General features: G+C 40.3%; 1 protein-coding gene across 2 annotated transcripts in view; it reads right to left on the bottom strand.

Annotated features, from left to right (window-relative positions):
• RGS22 (regulator of G protein signaling 22) overlaps positions 1 to 21,957 on the bottom strand; it is a 107,277-nt gene that overhangs the window by 38,003 nt on the left and 47,317 nt on the right. The gene's annotated exons all lie outside the window — the stretch shown is intronic.

The following is a 21,957-nucleotide window of genomic DNA, read 5'->3' as shown; positions in this document are numbered from 1 at the left end:
TTTAATTGTGTACTGTAACTAATAACTGCAAAATTTAAAGGTAAAGGTTCCCCTTGTACATATATGCTAGTCGTTCCTAACTCCAGGGGGCGGAGCTCATCTCCGTTTCAAAGCCGAAGAGCCAGCACTGTCCGAAGATGTCTCCGTGGTCATGTGGCCAGCATGACTAAACCGCAAAGGTGGATTGAATGCTGTTACCTTCCCACCAAAGGTGGTCCCTATTTTTCTACTTGCATTTTACATGCTTTCGAACTGCTAGGTTGGCAGAAGCTGGGACAAGTAACAGGAGCTCACTCCGTTACGCAGCACTAGGGATTTGAACTGCCAAACTGCTGACCTTTCTGATCAACAAGCTCAGTCTTAGCCACTAAGCCATATTTTTTCCCTCTCAAACAAAAACTATATATTTTTCCTTGCTCCTAAGACTGGTTCATGCACAAACCTTCATAGCTTTATGGGCATTTGTGAACGAGATCCAGATAAATGCATGTTACATATTGTTGCAGATACAGTGATTTTTAAACAAGGACACATTATACTCTATACATAAAGCAAAATCCTGCAGTAGTAGGTAGCAATAGCAATAGTTAGCAATAGTTAGGCTTATATACCGCTTCATAGGGCTTTCAGCCCTCTCTAAGCGGTTTACAGAGTCAGCATATTGCCCCCAACAACAATCTGGGTCCTCATTTTACCCACCTCGGAAGGATGGAAGGCTGAATCAACCTTGAGCCTGGTGGGATTTGAACAGCCAAACTGCTGAACTGCAGTGCTGCATTTAACCACTGCGCCACCTCGGCTCTTAGTCTTAGTTATACTGTTCTGAATTGAATGAATATAACAAAGTCTTGTATAAAGAAGGAGCAGTAGCATAGGGCAGGATAGATTAAAATCGGTCAGATATTATAGTTACATGGAAAGTTTCTTTTTAAAAAAAACACAGAAGCGGTTTTAGAAAAATGCCACTGTGTGTGGTCTAGTAGTAAAATCCACTTTAACGTCATAGTTCTCTGCCATTTCATCCTGCAGCACCTTCAGACATCTAGACCGCAACTATAAGTCATCAATGTACCTTATTATGCTTACTTTTTGATTGGTAAGACGTTCCAGGGTAAAGTTATGCTGGTCTTGTTTCCTTTGGAAGAAGATCAGTCCTACCAATGTTTTAAAAATACTGACATTTATTTATAGCTATCCAGGTCGAGCACAGGGCTGCTACATCAGAGAAAACAACCTGCACCACAAAATGTTCTTAGCTTGTCCTCCTCAAGCCTGTAATTTCTCTTCCCATGTACACATTATCTAAAACAACATCACTCTTAGCAAGCAATTGCCTAACAGCTGAAAACCCCAATCAGTCATTTCCCTAATAAGATCTTCAGCAACATTAGACACCGGTGGGCAACATTCCCGAATCAGTTATTTTTTCCCATTTCATCCCTGTGAAACAACATTTGAAAACTCGATCGCAAATGATGACCCAATGTAGTTCACCCTCTGTGAGTTATAAGTGTGAAAAAATTCCATGCAACTTTGAAGAATACATTTAAATTACCAGGCTGCAAGTGTTTTGTTTTTTTAAAGAAGTTGTCAAAGAAAGTGACTGATTTGAACAAATCGCTACATAAAAGTTGGTTTTAGTCCTACGTGCTGAAATTAATTTTTGTCCCTTACTCTCTATAACAGTGGTGGCCAACCTTTTTGTTGTCGCATGCCAAAAGCGCACACAAGCCCCCCCCTGTGCGCCCCGTCCACCACACATGCATGTGTGACCCTCCCGCATGTGCGGCACCCCCCACATATGTGCATGGAACCCCCATTCTTCTCCCGCCCCCCTGTGCATGCGCACATGACCTTCCACACTCCCCCTATGCATGCACACGTGACCCCTTGATGTGCCTTGTCCCCCATGCATGCATGACAGAGATACCAAAACCAGCTGGCTGGTGGGAGGCATGAGCACATTCACAGTGGAGCTGAGCTGGGGTGACAGCTGGCGTGCCCGCAGAGAGGGTTCTACGTCCCACCTGTGGCACAATTGCCATAAGTTCCCCATCATGGCTATATAATGTGCTTGGAGCATAACAGTAAATGTTCTAAACCCTGGGAAAGTCAAATTTAATTTAGTTTGCATAGGAACTAAAGGTGCATAGATTAGTTCTGATCAAATTGGAATAACTGATGTAGCTATATGATTATTGAACAATGTAATCTGTCAATTCAAAGAATTGTCTGAATTGATTTTCCAAATCAAACCTCACATATCCCTGGTGGAAATTATTTTATTTTATTTTCATGTGAAATAAATGGAACTTTTAAAAAGAGGGGGAATGCTATGTTACTTTTTTTTTAAATTACCACAATATCAAAATGTGAATACTTTCAGAGACTACATACTGTGATGAATAAAAATATGGTGATTTTACAGTATTGTATTTATTAAGGCTGTGGAGTTTCTTTAATGTGGAGATGCAGTCCAGCACAACAGTTATGCTCCTGTCAGCTACAAAGCATTTTGCAGAATTGGATCTGAAACATTACACAGCACCATTATTTAACAAGGCATCTATATCCTTTTGAATAAAAACACCCCAGAGGCCTGTTTACAATTACATAAAAACAATTTTAACAAAACAACCAAGAACAGCACGCAGAGTCAATATTTAAAACCAAAACATAACAAATATTTTCTACCAGATATAACAAATGCCTGTTTGAATAAACAATATTCATATCCAGCAACATGAAAAAATAGCCACGGAGGACACCAACTAACTTGGTGAGTCAAGATGTTCCATAATATGGGTGCAATCATTAGGAAGCCCTCTTTTTTCAAATTAATGAATACTCTTCTGACTTAGAAGCGGTCCAGAATAATAGCTCTCTTGGGAACAGACATATTAAATTTGGAGCAAACAGATTTTTAACAAGCAATCCAAACTATTTCCCACTAACTGTCCCAGGACTCTAAAACAGAGATTAAGAAAAACCTCCTCACAGTCACAATCCTGGCACTAATCTTGGGTTGTTGCACTGGTATCCCAGCCAGGATTTCTTCCAGCTGGCCAATGGGAAGATGCAAAGAGGGGGAGTAGCTGGCACCCTTCCACTGCTTTTTTTCCCTTGCTATATTTGCTCTTGCTTGGGGGGGGGGGACTAAAACAATAGCAGCAGCAACGTTAGGGGAAATACAAAACTACCCCTTGGAATGAAGGATGGAGGCATGTTAAAAAGAGGCCACTACGCCTTGCCTAAAGGAGGCTGGAAGAATTCCCGAAGTTAATAGACAAGACTTGATTTCCCAGCAAATCATTCTACGGTTCCAGAGGAAATGTTGAAAAATTGCCTTTATTCTGTTCCTCGGAAGCAGAAAATTAGAGAACCATAACTATGGAGGGTTGAAAGGGAACTTGGATGTCTTTCTTCTACTCTAACTCTTGTACAAGGGAGGAATCCTGAGTCCATCCCAGTCAAATGGCTGATCAACATCTGTTTGAAAATCTCCAGTGATGAAGCACCCTTGATTTCAGGAAGTAGGTTGTTTTCTGTGCTTAACAGTGCTCCCAGTCAGGAAATTCCTTCTTATTTTGAGTTTGTATCTCTCTCTGTAAAGTTTCCACCTGTTGGTTCTTATCCTATCCTGGGGCATTACAGAGTACAGGTGTACATTTTTTCCCCTTGTCACAACCCTTTAAAGTATTAGAAGACCTAAGCATAGTACACAAAATTTTCTGCTGCAACGTCCTGCCTGTCAATGACTTCTTCAGCTTCAACCTCAATAATACAATAGATACAAACTCAAGGTAAACCTCTCCAAACTCGATTGCAGAAAATATAACTTCAGCAAGAGTGGTCAACGCCTGGAATGCTCTATCTGACTCCACTGTTACATCCTCTAAACCTCACAGCTTCAACCTCAAACTGTCTACCGTGGACTTCACCCCATTCCTAAGAGGTCCGTAAAGTGGGTGTGATAAGTGCACCAGCATGCCTTCCGTCCCTGTCCTACTGTCCCCATTTATTTGTACTCATTTCCTTTGTTCATGTCAGTGGTGGGTTGCAGGCGGTATGGCCCGGTACAGGAATACCAGTGCCTGCACGGAACACTGGGTAACGTTCCTGTACGGTGCTCTGGAGGGCACACCCACCCGCCTGTCGTCCTTACCTGTCTTTAAACTCTTCGGGTCTTCCGTGCACGGTGCGTACAGCACCTGTGTAACACTCTGCTGAACAGCTGGAGTGTTGTGGAGGCATCAACTGGAAGGTAGGACGCATGCACTCACCGTATCGGTTGCATCGGGATCCGGAACCCACCACTGGTTCATGTCCATGTTTATACTTACACCTGTTATCTTGTACATGTTTGACAAACCAACCAACCAACCAACCAACCAACCAACCAACCAATCAAATAAATAAATAAGACTGTTATCATGTTTCCCCTGAGCCTTCTCTTCTTTAAGCTCAATATACCTAGCACGGCTCATACATAATCTGCTTCCCAAAATCAAGACAAGCTTTGAAGCATCAAAGATGATTAGGGGACTGGAGGCTAAAACATATGAAGAACGGTTGCAGGAACTGGGTATGTCTAGTTTAATGAAAAGAAGAACTAGGGGAGACATGATAGCAGTGTTCCAATATCTCACGGGTTGCCACAAAGAAGAGGGGGTCAAACTATTCTCCAAAGCACCTGAGGGCAGAACAAGAAGCAATGGGTGGAAACTAATCAAGGAGAGAAGCAACTTAGAACTGAGGAGAAATTTCCTGACAGTTAGAACAATTAATCGGTGGAATAGCTTGCCTTCAGAAGTTGTGAATGCCCCAACACTGGAAGTCTTTAAGAAGATGTTAGATAGCCATTTGTCTGAAGCGGTATAGGGTTCCCTGCCTAGGCAGGGGGTTGGTCTTCTAGTCCCTTCCAACTCTGCTATTGTATTAACTAGAAAAAGCCAGACAGTTCTGATCTCAGATCAACACAAAGACTGATCTGGGAAAATCAAACAAGACAGCAAGCTCAGCATCAAGAATCTTTCACATACAAAAGGAATGACCAAGCATACGAATCACGTCATTTTCTCCTGGAGGGTCAGTTCCAGGGGTGGGTTTCAGCCAGTTCGCGGCGGTCCCTGCGAACCGGTTGGTCGCCGAACCTGGAAGTAAGTAACTTCCGGGAACAGCGAAGGGCCCACCCGCGCCCGCACACCTGCGTCCGCTCCTTACCCGGTTTTGTCGAATTCTGCGCTTCCACGCATGCGCAGGACGCATATAGCGCCTGCGCGATCCTCCAGGAGCAGCTGGAGCATCGCACAGATGCTAGTCCACGCATGCGCAAGGACGCCGCCGGCCTTGTTCCAACCGAACCGGTTGGAACGGGGCGAGAAACCCACCTCTGGTCAGTTCTTTGGTAGAAATTGTTGGGGCCAAGCGGTGTGTATGGAATCTCTGAGAGGTGCATCTTTCACTAGCAGGACAGTGAGGTCGACAGGACCAGAGCAATACTTACATTTATTTCTCTTCTATGTCATTTCATGTAAGTTAAATTAACTAAGTACAGCTAATAGAATTACTCCTGTGCATCTAATAATTGTCCTGTGCTGTTGTACCAAAAATTATAATTTGGCCACTATTTTAAGAGGCTCCAGAAGCTGCATCTAACAATTTGTGTGGCTGCAGGTAGTAGCCAAAAAACCCTTTGCGCTCCATCTGGAAAAGTTATAAGAAAACATGCCGTTTATATCTGTGAAGGATCTGTAACATTTGCTTTATTATAATTCTGTGTTTCGAGGAGCAAATTGGGAACTGAGCACTTGTACAGGTAAAATCCAGGCTGTGGGTCACCGTGGCTTTTAGCAGAACAAGGAAGAAAGGAAATTCAGAAATATTGTTGTGGTACTTTAAGAGGTATAATTGATCACTTCTAGGACAGGAAGGTTTTCCATTGCTGTATTTGCTATCTAGTTTAGCTTATCCCTAGGCTGAAACTGCAGATCAAAGAGAAATTTAAGTTCTTCTCCAAGACGGTGTCTTCTGAATCTGTGCGGTTGCATTTTGCAGAATTCTAAGGCAGCATGGACAAACGTTGGCAAACTAGGAATTATGAGAACAGTAGGAAAAGCCTACATCTAAAGAGCCCCAGGTTGAGGGAAGTTCTATGAGGCCAATTGTAATAATCGAACTACTTATACAGTAAACTTGCGAGCTCTAGCATAAATATAAATATATATAAATATATATATTTATATATACCATTCGTGACATTTGTGTGATGAAAATATGATTCTTGTGATGTCACTTGTCACTCAGAACAGATCCTAAAGCTCAGAGCTCTTCACTGATTTAGAGGTCTAATAGAACAGTATGCTGGATGAGATGGACTTGGTCTGATCAATTGCAACTCAATGAAAAAGCACATCATTTGCCATTAGTTGACTACTGAGTGCCAAAAAATTTAACGCACTTTTTCCTTTTCTTAATTGTGAGAGCCCTCTATTATAAGTTCAAATTTCATTCTTTTTATGCTTTCCAGGTTTTTTTTTTCCTGGAACACTAAAACTTTCAAATGGCCTTTGTATAGGATAATACTCCCAACAATTATTGTATGATACAGTCCATTACATGGAAAATATGTTTTAAATGGTTGCCTATAAATGCTTGAAAAGTTCATACAAAAGTCACAGTATATATAATAGAATATCGAACTTCGTTTATTTGGTGATTTCTTTTTTACTTCAGTAAAAGAAGAATGTTTTATTCTATATTGCCTCTATATATTTCTCTATAATATATAATGTATTAAGAAATGGGCCTAAAGCAACTTCCAGATGTGGATTCTCCTCGGGTTTTGCATCTTTATGTAATTTATAAGAGCAAAATCTGGAGACAATAAATCCAGCTCCCCCTTCCCCACGCCCCTTCCTCACACCCCCTTCCCCACCCCAGCCCCCCAAAAATCAGAGCAGCATTCAGGCTTTTAAAATCCTGAATCTAGGAAAGTAGATATAGATTAATTCATTTAATAAAATAATAACTTTTCTTCAAGTTTCAATTTTTAAACTCGAACTTTATAATCAAATCAAGCATTAATCCTTCTTGAGTTAAATAAGGAGCTTAGCTATATGATGAGCCATACAATGTCAAAAAGTTAGATCTATCATACTCAAACACAATTCAGAATATCTTTATTATTTTCTAGCAGCTTAATTTCTATCTATAGAACAATGCATTATATTTTTTATATAAACTCCCTTTGCTATATGTCTTGTAACTGTCTTTCATTTTTCTACCTCCAAACATTTTTCCCAGGGCCAATTCTCACATGTGTTTGTTGTTTTCCTTTTCCAATTCAGTTTGCAATTTACTATACGTACTTATAGCAAAATAACCGCATGCATTCCTTTCATTATACACACAGTGGTTCTCTCTCTGGAATACATTGTCTTTTCTTTAATATATCACAATGTTAAGACAGATATAAATCAAAGAAATGAAAAGGCTTAATAGAAATCAAATTAAGTACTTGTTTTAAGTGACATTACTACTCTAAATACAAAAAAGATATTTTCAAAAAATATCAAGGAACAATTTATCTGGAAATGTCTGTGTGATGTGAAGAACTCCCTGAAAAATCTCAGTAGGTGGTAGCTTTTGATTGACTTTGGCTCAGAAGCCAAACAGAATTGGTCCTAGTTAATATTTGGATTGAGCATCACCAAGGAATTCCAAGAATGTAGGCTACATTGGGAAATCACTCAGTCTATCTGTCTCTCCATCCATCCATCCATCCTTCTATCAATTCATTCACAGCAAACCACCTCCATACCGTTGCCAAGAAAAATGCATGGATTTGTCCTTGAAAACATCAAGAATCAAATTTGGCTCAAAAGAAATTTTAATTATTATCTCAATTTACAGTACTAATCTTATAAACAGCAATAACAAATTAGTTCTCCAAATAATTATGTAATCAAAGCTGTAGCATCCACATTACGAGAAACAGACATTGGAAATCTTGATAAACCCAAGCTCACAGAAATAGAAAAAGGCTTTAGAAGAAAAATATAAGAGGAAAATCCCAAAAGAGTGAAATCAAGATTTCATTGGCTAAAGAAAACTGAACTTCTTGTTTAGGAAGAGTGAAAAAGAAAATATGGGAAGAGAATACAATGGAAGATGACTGGATTCAATGGCTGGAAGTTTAAACAAAAAGATTTATACTATAAACACTTAAGACCATTGTTTTGCATATCCTCCTTATTTATTTCTATGACACATATACCACAGGGGTCTCTCTGGATTCCATTGTCATTTCTTTTTGTCATGAATATGTGTTGATTACTTAAACAATAAATTCACTCCATGCTCAGAGTTCAAGGAAAGTTACATAAATCATTCATATAAAAATTGAAAAAATGAAGGATCTGTTAGAAACTCAATCCGAGCCACATAAGTCAACTCCAAAAGAAAGTGAATGCAACATTTTCCATGGAGGGTTAAGAGGGCTTCTTATAGCCTTAACAATAAAGAAGAACAGAATAGAATAGAACTAGAGTTAGAAGGGACTTGGAGGTCTTCTAATCCAACCCTCTGCTTAGGCAGGAAACCCTACCACACTTCAGACAAATGGTTATCCAACATTTTCTTATAAACTTCCAGTGTTGGAACATTCACAACTTCTGGAGGCAAGTTATTCCATTGATTAATTGTTCGAACTGTCAGGAAATTTCTCCTTAGTTCCAGGTTGCTTCTTTCTTTGATTAGTTTCCACCGATTGCTTCTTATCCTGCCTGCCGGTGCTTTGGAGAATAGCTTGACTCCCTCTTCTTTGTGGCAGCCCCTGAGATATTGGAACACTGCTTTCATGTCTCCCCTAGTTATGATAGCTTTCAGAACAAATGCATGCTTATTTATATGTAGCATTTGAATATTGGCTTTGGTATGCACTGATTCGATATAGTGTAAAATCCAGAAAAAGCATCATAAAAACTACATCACTAATACAAAAGAGCTGCCTTATATCTCCCTACATGATGGTTATTATTAAGACAAAATATTTATGTGTAGCCTCTCACCAATTATTTCCTTAACATTACTTTTTCACATTTTGATTCCTTCATTCAAAAATATTTATATCTGTAATTGTCCAAGTAAAATGCCCCAATTGGATAATGGGAGGTAAAAATTATAAAATAATTAAATTAGACTCAATATTTGCCCTTTGCAAAAACATCCTCTTTCTGCCAAACGAAAGTAAACCAGCATTAAAACAGAAGATCAGCCATTACAAACTCAAGAGTATAAAACTTGCACAGACACTGGATGTTTCTACTCAAATAGCTCTTACAGTTAATCAACAAAAATATTATGCAGTTATTTCAACTTTTTAAAAGAGATTATTTATGGGGGGGAAAAGAATGGCCGAAAAAATGAGAAAATAAGGAAGCTGATTGTCCTAATTAGGTAAGGATGGAGCAACCTATCCAATTTTTATCCTAAAACTCTAAGTCTTGCAATGCTGGAATTTCTACTCAACAAGAGATATTTAGCATAGCCATTGATTGATGGCTCAGTAAAGAGTTTCTTCTACACATACTTTGAACTAATGTCCTACTTATATGGATCTCTGCCACAAAATGAGCATTCCATTTCTTAGTCAGTCTACACTATACAGTGATATTATTTGAACAGTCCTAGTCACAGAGAGAGCAAAATTTAGAGGACTTTAATGAAAGTTCATTTGTAAAGTAGCATCTAATGGTTTCCAGTCTATGGTCTTCAGCAAAGGTAATGCAAATGGTTCGGTGATGGGATTCAAAAAATTTTACTACCAGTTCTGTGGGCCTAGCTTGGTGGGCGTGGCATGGCTTGGTGGGTGTGGCAGGGGAAGGATACTGTAAAATCTCCATTTCCTCCCCACGCCAGGGGAAGGTTACTGCAAAATCCCCATTCCCTCCCGATCAGCTGGGACTCAGGAGGCAGAGAATAGATGGGGGTGGGGCCAGTCAGAGGTGGTATTTACCGGTTCTCCGAACTACTCAAAATTTCCACTTCCTGTTCTCCAGAACGGGTCAGAATCTGCTGAATACCACCTCTGAAATGGTTTGTTTACAATTTATTTGGGGTGTGTGTGTGGTAGATTTGTGTGTTAGACAGCAGGAAAGGTTAATTTTCATTCTCACATTTACATTCTCACATTCACCCACTTCAGTGTGAATTATTCTCCTTCTCTTATTTTTCAGGAATCATGAAATGATGGGACAACCCTAGTTGCTGGTATTTAAAAAAAAATAAAACTTTTTCAGATGAACTGCCATGCTACCGCAACTGAATGTACACACTCGAATCTAAAATACAACACTTTTAGACTGAGGTTAGTCTCCTGATGATCAAATAGAATTCCGAGGAAAGCTTGCAATCCCATGAAATTTTGATATATGCCTTGGACCACAGGTGTCAAACTCGATTTCCTTGAGGGCTGCATCAGGGTTATGTTTGACCTTGGGGGGGAGGGGCTGGAGATGTGGCCAGGGTGGGCGTGGCCAACTCAACATCATTTGTGTCGGGGGCACCTGTGGTGGCCGGGGCAGGACTTCCCTCAGACCCTCCCTCACTATCATTATAATCTTCCTTCCTTCCTTCCCTTGTTTTCTTCTTTTTCTTTCCCTCTTCATTCTCCTTTCTTCTTCCTTCCCCTCGTTCCTTTTTTTCTTCCTTGCTCTCTTCCCATCTTTCTTTCTTTTTCTTTGCCTTTCCTCTTTGCCTTTCTCCTTTCCTGTCCCTTCTTGCATGCTCAAATGCAAAAGGGAAAACATTTCTCCTTTTGTTTTGTTTTTAGTTTGTTTGCTAACCCTCTACCAGTGAAAATGGAGCCAAGGGTGGGTGGGTGCACACAGCCCTCCTGAGCTCTGTTTTCACTAGCAGAAGCACTGCAGACCGGTCCTATGCTGTTTCCAGGGTGGTCCCGCGGGCCAGATCTAAGTAACCTGCAGGCCGGATCCAGCCCGCTGGCCTTGAGTTTGACACCGCTGCCTTAGACATTGATTTCAGGATTCTACTTCAATTTTTGTGCTGGACAGACAAGGTGGACAGAATTTGAAAGAGCACAATCACAATATGCTGACTCTGGTCTTGATTGAATACAGCTTGAATCTCATCTGGGTTACAATGAATTTAAAAAGCAAAACCATAAAAGCAAGCTCAAGAGCACTATCAAAAGTTGCCTCACATGTGTTGATTTGTTATATTACATTTGAGCTGTTAGTTATGCTAGTGGAAGAATTTCAGATATCGCGCTTTGATGAATTTGCTTGTAATGATCATGTGGATTTAGCTTTCCACAATGTTTTAGTCATTCTCTTTCTGCTATGTTCTACTGTCACCACCAGGCCAGACTGGAAATAAAACTAAATGGAGAAAAAATAATAAGCCCATTGTGCTTAAAAGGTACAGATAAATGGTAGGGAGTAGCTGCTTAGCAGAAACATTGTCGTCCCTACATAAACTCCAAGCATTGATTATGAATCCTTCATTTCACCAGTCAGATATGAACACATAACCTTATAAAATTCATGACAGACATTCCAAGGAAGAAAATAACATTCTTTTCCTGAAAATAACCTAATTCAGATTCAGATTCTAATCAGTGCTTAAATTCTTCTTTCGCATCAAAATAGATGAATCAGACTTGTGTTGCCTAGTAAAAGCATTAGAAAAATTAAGGTAAAATATAAAGGTTCCCCTCATGCATATGTGCTAGTGGCGCAGTGGTTAAATGCAGCACTGCAGGCTACTTCAGCTGACTGTAGTTCTACAGTTCGGCTGTTCAAATCTCACCGGCTCAGGGTTGACTCAGCCTTCCATCCTTCCGAGGTGGGTAAAATGAGGACCCGGATTGTTGTTGGGGACAATATGCTGACTCTGTAAACCGCTTAGAGAGGGCTATGAAGCAGTATATAAGTCTAACTGCTATTGCTATTGCTATAGTCGTTCCTGACTCTAGGCAGCAGTGCTCACCTCCATTTCAAAGCCAGAGAGCCAGCGCTGTCCAAAGAAGTCTCCGTGGTCACGCCATAAGTGCACAAAACACTGTTACCTTCCCTCCAAAGGTGGTCGCTATTTTTTCTACTTGCATTTTTACATTCCTTCAAACTGCTAGATTGGCAGAAGCTGGGACAAGTAACAGGAGCTCCCTCTGTTACGCGGCACTAGGGATTCGAACCACTGAACTGCTGACTTTTCTGATCGACAAGCTCAGCATCTTAGCCACTGAGCCACCACGTCCATCTTAGCAAAATTACTGGAATGTACATTTGCCAATAGTTTTCAGGCACAAAAACTAATTGGAAAAACGTTTGGATGAAAGGACTCTCTTCCAGAGAGAGTAGACTAAGTCACAAGCAAAGGGCCTGAGACCAAAATGTTGCATTGCAGTAATAAAGCATAGGTGTCAATTGTTTCCTCCTGTAGAAAAAATAGTGATCTTCAGTCCATTACAATATGTAGTCAGGGAAAAAACCCGAGAACCTTGGGTCTGCATCACAGTCAAGTAGTGGCCCAGTTTGACCAGTTGACCCTGGCATCAAATTCCTGAGCTCAAGGTGTACATGCCAGAATGTACCCTGCTGACCACTCCAATGCTGCCTTCTACTCAAGTTAAATGAAACCCGTACCAACTCAGTAGTTGCCCAGGTCAACAAGGACCATGCTATGTGTTGGGAGTTTCTAGATATCTATTGAAAAATGGGATACAAGGCTCAGGATTATTGGCTGAGAAACCACAGCCAGCAGCCACAGAGCTACTGGAAGGAAAGGTGTTTTACCTGTTGCAAATATACATTGATTTGAAAGAAAGAAATAATCCAACAAGAAGAGGATATTTGAAACAAATGCACTAGTTCTGAAAAGAACAACATCTAGAATCAGAAATACTAATAGTCATAGTCACCTTGGGTACAATCCCAAAAACAACAGGAACACCACTTGTACACCACTGGCTTTGATAAATTCACCATCAGTCAATTGCAAAAAGCATCTTTACTCAGAAGAGCTTACATCCTGAAACAACACCTCTAACATCACAAAATATCCACATCTGCTTATTCCAAGTCCTTGGGAAGGACTTGATAGATGGAAAATGATAGTCACAATTACTTTTATTATTTTACTAGTTGATAACCCAGTGTTGCCCGGTATTTATTTATCCTAATCCTGTATTAGACAGGAAAAGCCTGATGTTGTTGAAAATGTCCAGACCAAATGTAATTTCTAATGTTAGATTTTCCCCCTTACCAGAGGGAGCCTCCTTGTGGAGTACGGTGAAGCCGTTACCATGGGAACTCCACTGTGCTGTACATAGAAGTCATTTTATGGCAGTATGGTAGAAGCCATTTTAAGGCACAACAGGCGGTATCCTAACGGAACATACACATCAAGGGGTATCTCACCCCCACAGTATTTTTTTCCAGAGAGTAAGTCATCTGTGTACCAAGTTTGGTTGAAATTGCTCAAGGTCTTCCAGAGGTATGCTGGACCACACACACACAAACACACACACACACACACACACACACACACACACACACATTTATATATATAGATTTTAAGAAAATATATTGTTGTCCAGTGATAGTCCCTTTTCTCCTTGTCTGACAACTATGATGATCCCAGCATTTATCAACCACCTGTTAATAAAAATCATGCTCCTCTTTAATGATGGGATATTATTTCATGGATTGTTCCTGTGCATATATTTATAATTGGCTTTTTGACCAGAGTTGTTGGGAAAAAGTGATTCCTTTTCTGAAACCAAATAGACCAAAAGAACTAATTTTCTGTCAAAGTTGAAAACTGATGAACCATCCAAAGGGTTGGCAGCCAAATGAGATCTGGCAATTGTATCAAGATAATAAAAAAAAAACATCCGAGGCACGGCATAACAATACTATAAAACAAACAAACATATAGCTGGCTGCCTTAATATTCTGGCCCTAACATAAGGGAGGAAAGCCAGGTTTTAACAGTTTCCAGAAGGCCAAGAACATTGGGGGGGAGGGGCTGGCAGTGTTTCATAGGACAGACAATGTGGCAGAGAAGGCATACGTCCTTAGTTGTAAAAAGTGGCACTGTTTGAGAGAAGGCATCTGGGGCATGCCCAGCTGTTGTATCTGGTACAACAGGTGGAAATCCCGGGAGCTAGATAGTCCCATGCCATATAGAGTTTTAAAGATGATAAGCAACACTTCGGATTGTATCTGGAAGCGTACCGGAAGCCAATTCAGCAACTACAGTAGTAATGTTGCATGGTGATTTTTGGCGCCCCCAAAACTCTGTGCTCCACTGCATTCTGAACCAATTGAAGTTTCTGAGTGTGCTTCAAAGACATCCCCACATATTGAGTGCATTGGAACAATCCAATTAGGAAATGATTAAAGTATGAGTGACTGCGAGCCAGTCTGCCATTCCAGTTCAGGAGGCATGTGGCACATTAGACAAATCCACAAAAGAGCCTCCTGATCATGGCTGCCATCTGCTCTTCAAGCAGGTGATTGTACAGCAATTTTGTCTGGGGTTTATACTGCCCCATCGAGAATTAAAAATGATAACTTACCAATCCAGACTATTCAGAAATTCATACCCCACCCCCAGGGATGAAATCCAGCAGGTTCTGACAAGTTTTGGAGAACCAGTAGTGGAAATTTTGAGTAGTTCGGCGAACCGGGAGCAGAAATTTGGAGAACCGACAAATGCCACATCTGGCTGGCTCCAGAGTGGGGTGGGAATGGAGATTTTGCAGTATCCTTCCCCTGCCACGCTCACCAAGGCACACCCACAAAGGCACACCATGCCCATCAAGCCACATCCACAGAACTGGTAGTAAAAAAATTGAATTTCACCACTGCCCCCCCTCCTAGTCTTGTCAGGATTAAGCTGCAATCTTTACTCCCCATAAAAACTGTATCTATATTGTGGAGAATATGACCAATTTGATTAAGCTTGTCCTGCTAAGCTTTCCCTGTATGAGATAGCAATTTAAGGGTTTTACTTCTAGACAAGGGAGACAGTTTGTCACAGATGCCCTGAGCACTCCTGAAATCATTTGTCAGGATTCAATGCCCTCATAGGTCAGGGTCTCAGATGGAGAAATCAGAATATTGAACAGGAGTCAGATCTTTGAAGATGAGCTCCATGATTTCATCCTTTCTGCTATTCTTCAAATTTAGTCTTGCTCTGCAATACATCTTTAGGTCCAAATAGATTTTGGCATCAAAATAATCTCATGGACACTCTTACTGAACGCAAATCAGCCTTGTATCCTTGAAGAGCAACCATAGATGGCAAATTCTTATAATCAAGGCCAATTTCTGAATGTACAGATGTTCTTCTGCTCACCATCTGCAACCAAGTTTATTTGGCATCTTCTCTGAATTTTCCTATAGAAATGGGAACGGGATGGTTTTATATACTAAACTGCCAGGAAGAAAATTGGCCTGAGCAGCTATAATAAGTCAGTTTATTCTATTACTCATATATCATAATTTCAAGCCTTATATACTGCTACCATTCACATCACTTTCTCCAGGCAGCATAATGATTCCTGGAAGTTGCCAAGGTTTCCTACAAAAAAAAAAACTGCTGATCAACATTGCCAGGAAACTACTGACCTCACCATTTCTAAAAGAGACTTCATCTAGCTTTCTACCACATTTCTTCCTCGTATACGATTATCTAAAAAAGCCAGATCTCATGCATGTAAGACTTTTCATGGACTGATCATGGACCTGTAGCTCTGTTGTATCACTCTGTGGTAGCTTCCAATTATATTAAAGATAAATCTGATTTTCTTCCATTTCTTCCTGTCCTAAGATGCCTCTGTACTTCTTACCACCCTACCAGCAGCACCATCCATATTGCTGTGGGGAAAGTAATACTTTGAGATGGAGCACATTTGGGTTTTTGGCACAGAAGAGGCAGACTGGAATATTTATCTCACTGGAAGAGTTAAGCTGACCCAGCCAGAGCCTGGAAAATAGGAGTTAAGTGTCCACACACTGCTTCAACAGTTCTATATGCTCATTACACAACCAAATCCAAGCCTCTGACTCGTTTGCATTGCAGCTTTAAAGGTAAAGGTTCTCCTCGCACATATGTGCTAGTCATTCCCAACTCTAGGGGGCGGTGCTCATCTCCGTTTCAAAGCCAAAGATCCAGCGCTGTCCGAAGACTTCTCCATGGTCATTTGGCTGGCATGACTAAACGTTGAAAGCGCACGGAACGCTGTTACCTTCCCACCAAAGGTGGTCCCTACTTTTCTACTTGCATTTTTTAGGTGCTTTAGAACTGCTAGGATAGCAGAAGCTGGGACAAGTAATGGGAACTCACTCTGTTACATGGCACTAAGGATTTTTTATTGTCATCTCACAAATTTTTTATTTTCATTTTCATACACTCACATGTATACTATAGATAGCCAACACCATACAGCATTAAACAATAATTGCATCAATTCCTCTTGTCAACAAGGCCCCAGAAAATAGAAACCCAATATAACTCTTCCGCTCTCCATACACCTCTTTCTTCCACCACCCACCAACTTTCTATCTTCCCTCCATCATCCCCCTCTACCCTACTTCCCCTCCCCCTCTACCACTCCTCTCTCCACATCCACTCCCCCCCTTCCTTCTCACCTTTCCCTCCCACCCTCTCTCCCATCCCTCTCTGCCCATCTTTCTTCTTTCCCACTCCTCCGCTCCTTGGTGTATTTCTGCTACATATCAATATACTTGGCCTATCCTATTTTTAAAGAAATTTTTAAAAAGAACAGTATACATGTGAAGTCACCTTACATTGAGATCTAACACCTCTTGCCTGACCTAATATATTCCCTCCCCCCCACCTCCCTTCCCCCCCCCCCGACTTCCCAGAACCCGTACATGTTATAGATTTTTAACAAACACGGTCTAAAATATATTGGGGGGGGGGAAAGAATAAGAAATTAACAACATCTCTACATTGAGCTTAGCTCCTTCTTGCTAAGCTATCTTTAAACAATTTAAATCATTCCTGATCTTAAGCATAGGCTATCCTTAGTGCTAAACTGTTGACCTTTCTGATCGACAAGCTCAGTGTCTTAGCCACTGAGCTACTGCATCCCTTTGCAGCTTTAGCACCTATGAATTCTTCAGATACTGAGAGGAAAAGTGCTGATATCGGAGGAGAATTGTTGGACAACTACCAAATGGAGACAGAGGCTTCCCAACTGAAGTCAGAATTGAAACTTCTGGATAAGGGAGGAGTAATTAATAGGGACGGGGTGTCCTCCCTGTCTGCTGTTTATTCTCAGGAGTAAACAGATACTCTTCCTCCTCAAACCCTCTCATCTGGAGGGAGATTTTTAGACTAAAGGAGATACTAATACAGGTGAAACTCAAAAAATTAGAATATCGTGCAAAAGTTCATTTATTTCAGTGAGCAACAGACCAGGGCTGTTTTTCTTTAGCCCAGGCAAGACACTTCTGACGTTGTTTGTTGTTCAGGAGCAGCTTGACAAGAGGAATGTGACATTTGAAGCCCACGTCCAGGATCCGTCTGTGTGTGGTGGCTCTTGATGCACTGACTCCAGCCTCAGTCCACTCCTTGTGAAAGTCCCCAATGCTTTTGAATGGCCTTTTCCTGACAATCATCCCTGCTGCTTGTGCACCTTTTTCTTCCACACTTTTCCCTTCCACATAACTTTCTATTAATGTGCTTTGATATAGCACTTTGGGAACATCCAACTTCTTTTGCAATTACCTTTTGAGGCTTTTCAGTGATGTTTTTTTGCACAACTGTCAGGTCAGCAGTCTTTCCCATAATTGCAATTCCTACTGAACCAGACTGAGAGACCATTGAAAGGCTCAGGAACCTTTTGCAGGTATTATGGCTTAATTAGCTGATCAGAGTGGGACACTTTGAGCCTAGAATATTGCACCTTTTCACAATATTCTAATTTTCTGAGATTGTGGATTTGGGGTTTTCATGAGCTGTACGCCATAATCATCACAATTATGACAAATCACGGCTTGAACTATCTTGCTTTGCATGTAATGAGTCTATCTCATATATTAGTTTCACCTTTTACGTTGCATGACTGAAATAAATGAACTTTTGCACGATATTCTAATTTTTCGAGTTTCACCTGTGCACCTTGGTAAGAAGAATGCTGAGACAGGGAGAAAAATGGCACATATAGATGTAAAATTATCTTTCTCATCTTTCCTATTACCTATTCCTTTAGCAAGTTATGATTATCACTTCGTTATTTGTACCTTATGATTTATGGTAATTGTTTTTATATAGCATCTTATGAGTGTCATTCAGTGTTGTATCTTATGATTCATGATGATTGTACTATGATTATGATCATGATTTATCACTTGTTGAGTGTATGTACTCTCAGAGCTTATGCACCAGAGACAAATTCCTGGTGTGTCCAATCACAAGAATTCTATTCTAAAATATAAAAAAAAAATGAAAACGAGTCATATCATATGAAATATAATGCAATGATATAATTGAATTAGGGTTGTGGATTCATAATCTACCATTCACAATGCAGCGATAGTATATTTGAAAGAATTTCATCTCTAATTAAATTACAACTCACAAGATGAAATTTTCCATCTATTCATTTCCAACCCCTTGGTAACAATGGTTATCTAGCATAACAATAACAGGTTTTCTGCCATTGTTTACCGAACAGTGATGAGATCCAGCTACTAATATCATTCTTAACTTTATGATTTCATTCACATAAAGCCAGAAATACATATAGTGGTTCATACTGTCCATGGACAGATCCCTGTGTAACTTCAGTTCTGCTATGGTGAATTTACGACATATAAAAATGAAAAAATAAACTCCCTTTTTATGACCCTGTAATCCCTTAATTATTTGGGGTAGCGTCAGGGGGACTAGATGGAGTGTTTACTGGCCGAATGCCCTTCCTGACATCACCCGCATTTGGAGCAGATATTGTTACAATATCAGAGTTGGAAGGGACCTTGGAGGTCTTCTAGTCCAACCCCCTACTGCCTAGGCAGGAAACCCTATGCCAGGAGAAAAGCCTTTTCTGCTATGGCTCCCATACTATGGAATGCTCTCCCACCAGAGGTGAGATCTGATCCCACACTCCTGGCCTTTTGGAAGAGCCTAAACATTTGGCTCTGCTGTTTGGCCTGGGACCCAAACAAGGAAACACTACATTGGGTATGGCTGGCCATCATCTTTGCTTTTTAATTTTAATTTTTTAATTCTATTTTAATAGTTTTTCACACTTTTTAATCCTTATTATATTGTAAGCTGCCCAATGTCACGTTTTAGTGAGATGGATGGCATAGAAAGCCAATAAATAAATAAAATAAATTAATAGACCATTGTTGCAATAAACTATATTTTCCAAATTACTTACAATAATACAATACAATAGCAGAGTTGGAAGGGACCTTGGAGGTCTTCTAGTCCAACCCCCTGCCTAGGCAGGAAACCCTATACCGTTTCAGACAAATGGCTATCCAACATCTTTTTAAAGACTTCCAGTGTTGGGGCATTCACAACTTCTGGAGGCAAGCTGTTCCACCGATTAATTGTTCTGTCAGGAAATTTCTCCTCAGTTCTAAGTTGCTTCTCTCCTTGATCAGTTTCCACCCATTGCTTCTTGTTCTACCCTCAGGTGCCTTGGAGAATAGTTTGAGCCCCTCTTCTTTGTGGCAACCCCTGAGATATTGGAACACTGCTATCATGTCTCCCCTAGTCCTTCTTTTCATTGAACTAGACATACCCAGTTCCTGCAACCGTTCCTCATATGTTTTAGTTTCCAGTCCCCTAATCATCTTTGTTGCTCTTCTCTGCGCTCTTTCTAGAGTCTTCACATCTTTTCTACATCGTGGTGACCAAAACTGAATGCTGTATTCCAAGTGTGGCCTTACCAAAGCATTATAAAGTGGTAATTAACACTTCACATGATCTTGATTCTATCCCTCTGTTTATGTAGCCTAGAACAGTGTTGGCTTTTTGGAAGCTGCTGCACACTGCTGGCTCATATTTAAATGGTTGTCCACTAGGATTCCAAGATCCCTCTCATAGTTACTACTATTGAGCAAGGTACCACCTATACTGTACCTGTACATTTTGTTTTTCTTGCCTATATGTAGAACCTTACTTTCCTAATATTGTTTCTTTGAGTCCTAGAAGAAAATTTCTGCTGCTACGTAGGTTTGAACTCTCAACCTGGTGAGCGGGAGGCATGTGTCTTCACCATTAGGCCACCATGCCAATCATATAAAAAAGAAAAAATAAATTTGCAAATATGTTTTGGATACTGCACATGCAAAGAAGCAGAAACAATGGTAGCCCTGTGGCATATATCTCTCTTGTCCCCCCCCCATGTTATTCTCTTTATCAATGCCTGTTGAATACATATTTTCCCAAGCTTTTAAAACATACATGTTATTCAGCTGTGCTTATATTATTCTCATCGATTTCTTGCTCTTGTGATTTCTTTAAGAATAACAAGTGGCTCAGTGATATATTTTACTATTTTAATTTGATATGCCCTCAAAGCAGAGTTAGATTGGAAGCATGATAGAGTATAAATTCAAGAAGTAACTACCAATGAACTAGTAATTCTTGCTAACTACCGGTATGTTTAATCCCACAGAAACAGGATTCACGTAAGAAAACACATAGGACCATTGTTAATATATTAATGTTTTTGGCTCTTTAAATTGTTACAAAAATGAAAATGTGATACACAAACCACTAAAGGAATGCTTTTGACCTAAAACCTATTTCAAAGCTCCTCCAGAAAGACATGTAATTTTGATAACAGTGAACTGTTTTCTTCAGGCAGCTCAGCAACTCACAGGGCAAGGAGGAAACAAAACAGAGGTAATGTAGTAAGAAAACAGAAAAAAATAGCTTCATGTTTTTTCCACCAGCAGAACATTGCTCCTGAAAAAATATTTCTGAGAAAATATAGCTCTGAATAGAAAAATAGTTTCCACTCTTTCATGTAGATCAGTGATGGTGAACCTTTTCAGCATTGAGGGCTGAAAAGAGAGGGCGCGCGGGGGCGCGGCACCAAGTGCCAAAAAGGGAACCTTTTACGTGCACTCGTATGGGCCACGACTAGGAAGAGGAGCTGCCCAGGGGGCTTGCAGGTGGCAGAAAATGAACTTCTGGTTTCTGGCGCACACATATGCGCCAGCCAGAAAGTCTTCCATTTACTGCCCCACATGTGCACATGCTGATCAGCTGGCCAGTCCACATGCTCACAATAGAAAATGGAAGATCAGCTCTTCCAGTTTCCAGCACTGCCACACACACAAAGGCCAGCTGATGGTCGTGTGCGTATGTGCACCAGAAACCCCGGAAGAGAAACAGGGGACACCATGCATGCCAGGCGACATGACTCCGCATGCCATATCGGGCACATGTGCCATAGGTTCGCTATCACGGATGTAGATGAAGGGAATAAGTAGGATCAGGAATTATGTAGTTCTTAATCTCTCAAAAAACTTCAGATTAGGAAATGATTAAATTCATGAAGAATAATATTAATGCCATTTATTTTATTTACCCATTAATTAATTAAATATAAGTTAAATCAAATTTGGTTTTTGCTCAGTCAGCACCAATATTGTAGAATGAAGTTCCTTGCACCCAATTCAAGGGCAAAATAGAGGTCTTGGCTGATTAAAAAAAATAAACCCCTGAATGTTCCTGTTTGTAAAAAACAAAAGAGCTCTCAAATTCCCCTGCAGGATTTAGTTCTTAATCATTTTCTGGTTGAGAAAAACTTATGTAATATATGGACTAAGCATTTAGGAAGCACATATAAGCAAGATAGACATGAATGAATGAACAAATGAATGGACAGGCAATTTTGATGGTTACAGAAAATTCAGCAAGGAGAACATAGAA

The sequence above is a fragment of the Thamnophis sirtalis genome, unplaced genomic scaffold, assembly GCF_051295495.1.
Source record: "Thamnophis sirtalis isolate CommonGarterSnake01/CBP01778 unplaced genomic scaffold, rThaSir2_p1.2 scaffold_2, whole genome shotgun sequence".
Lineage (NCBI taxonomy): Eukaryota > Metazoa > Chordata > Lepidosauria > Squamata > Natricidae > Thamnophis > Thamnophis sirtalis.
The sequence above is the reverse complement of the archived record's forward strand: the minus strand, read 5'-3'. Positions and strand labels throughout refer to the sequence as shown.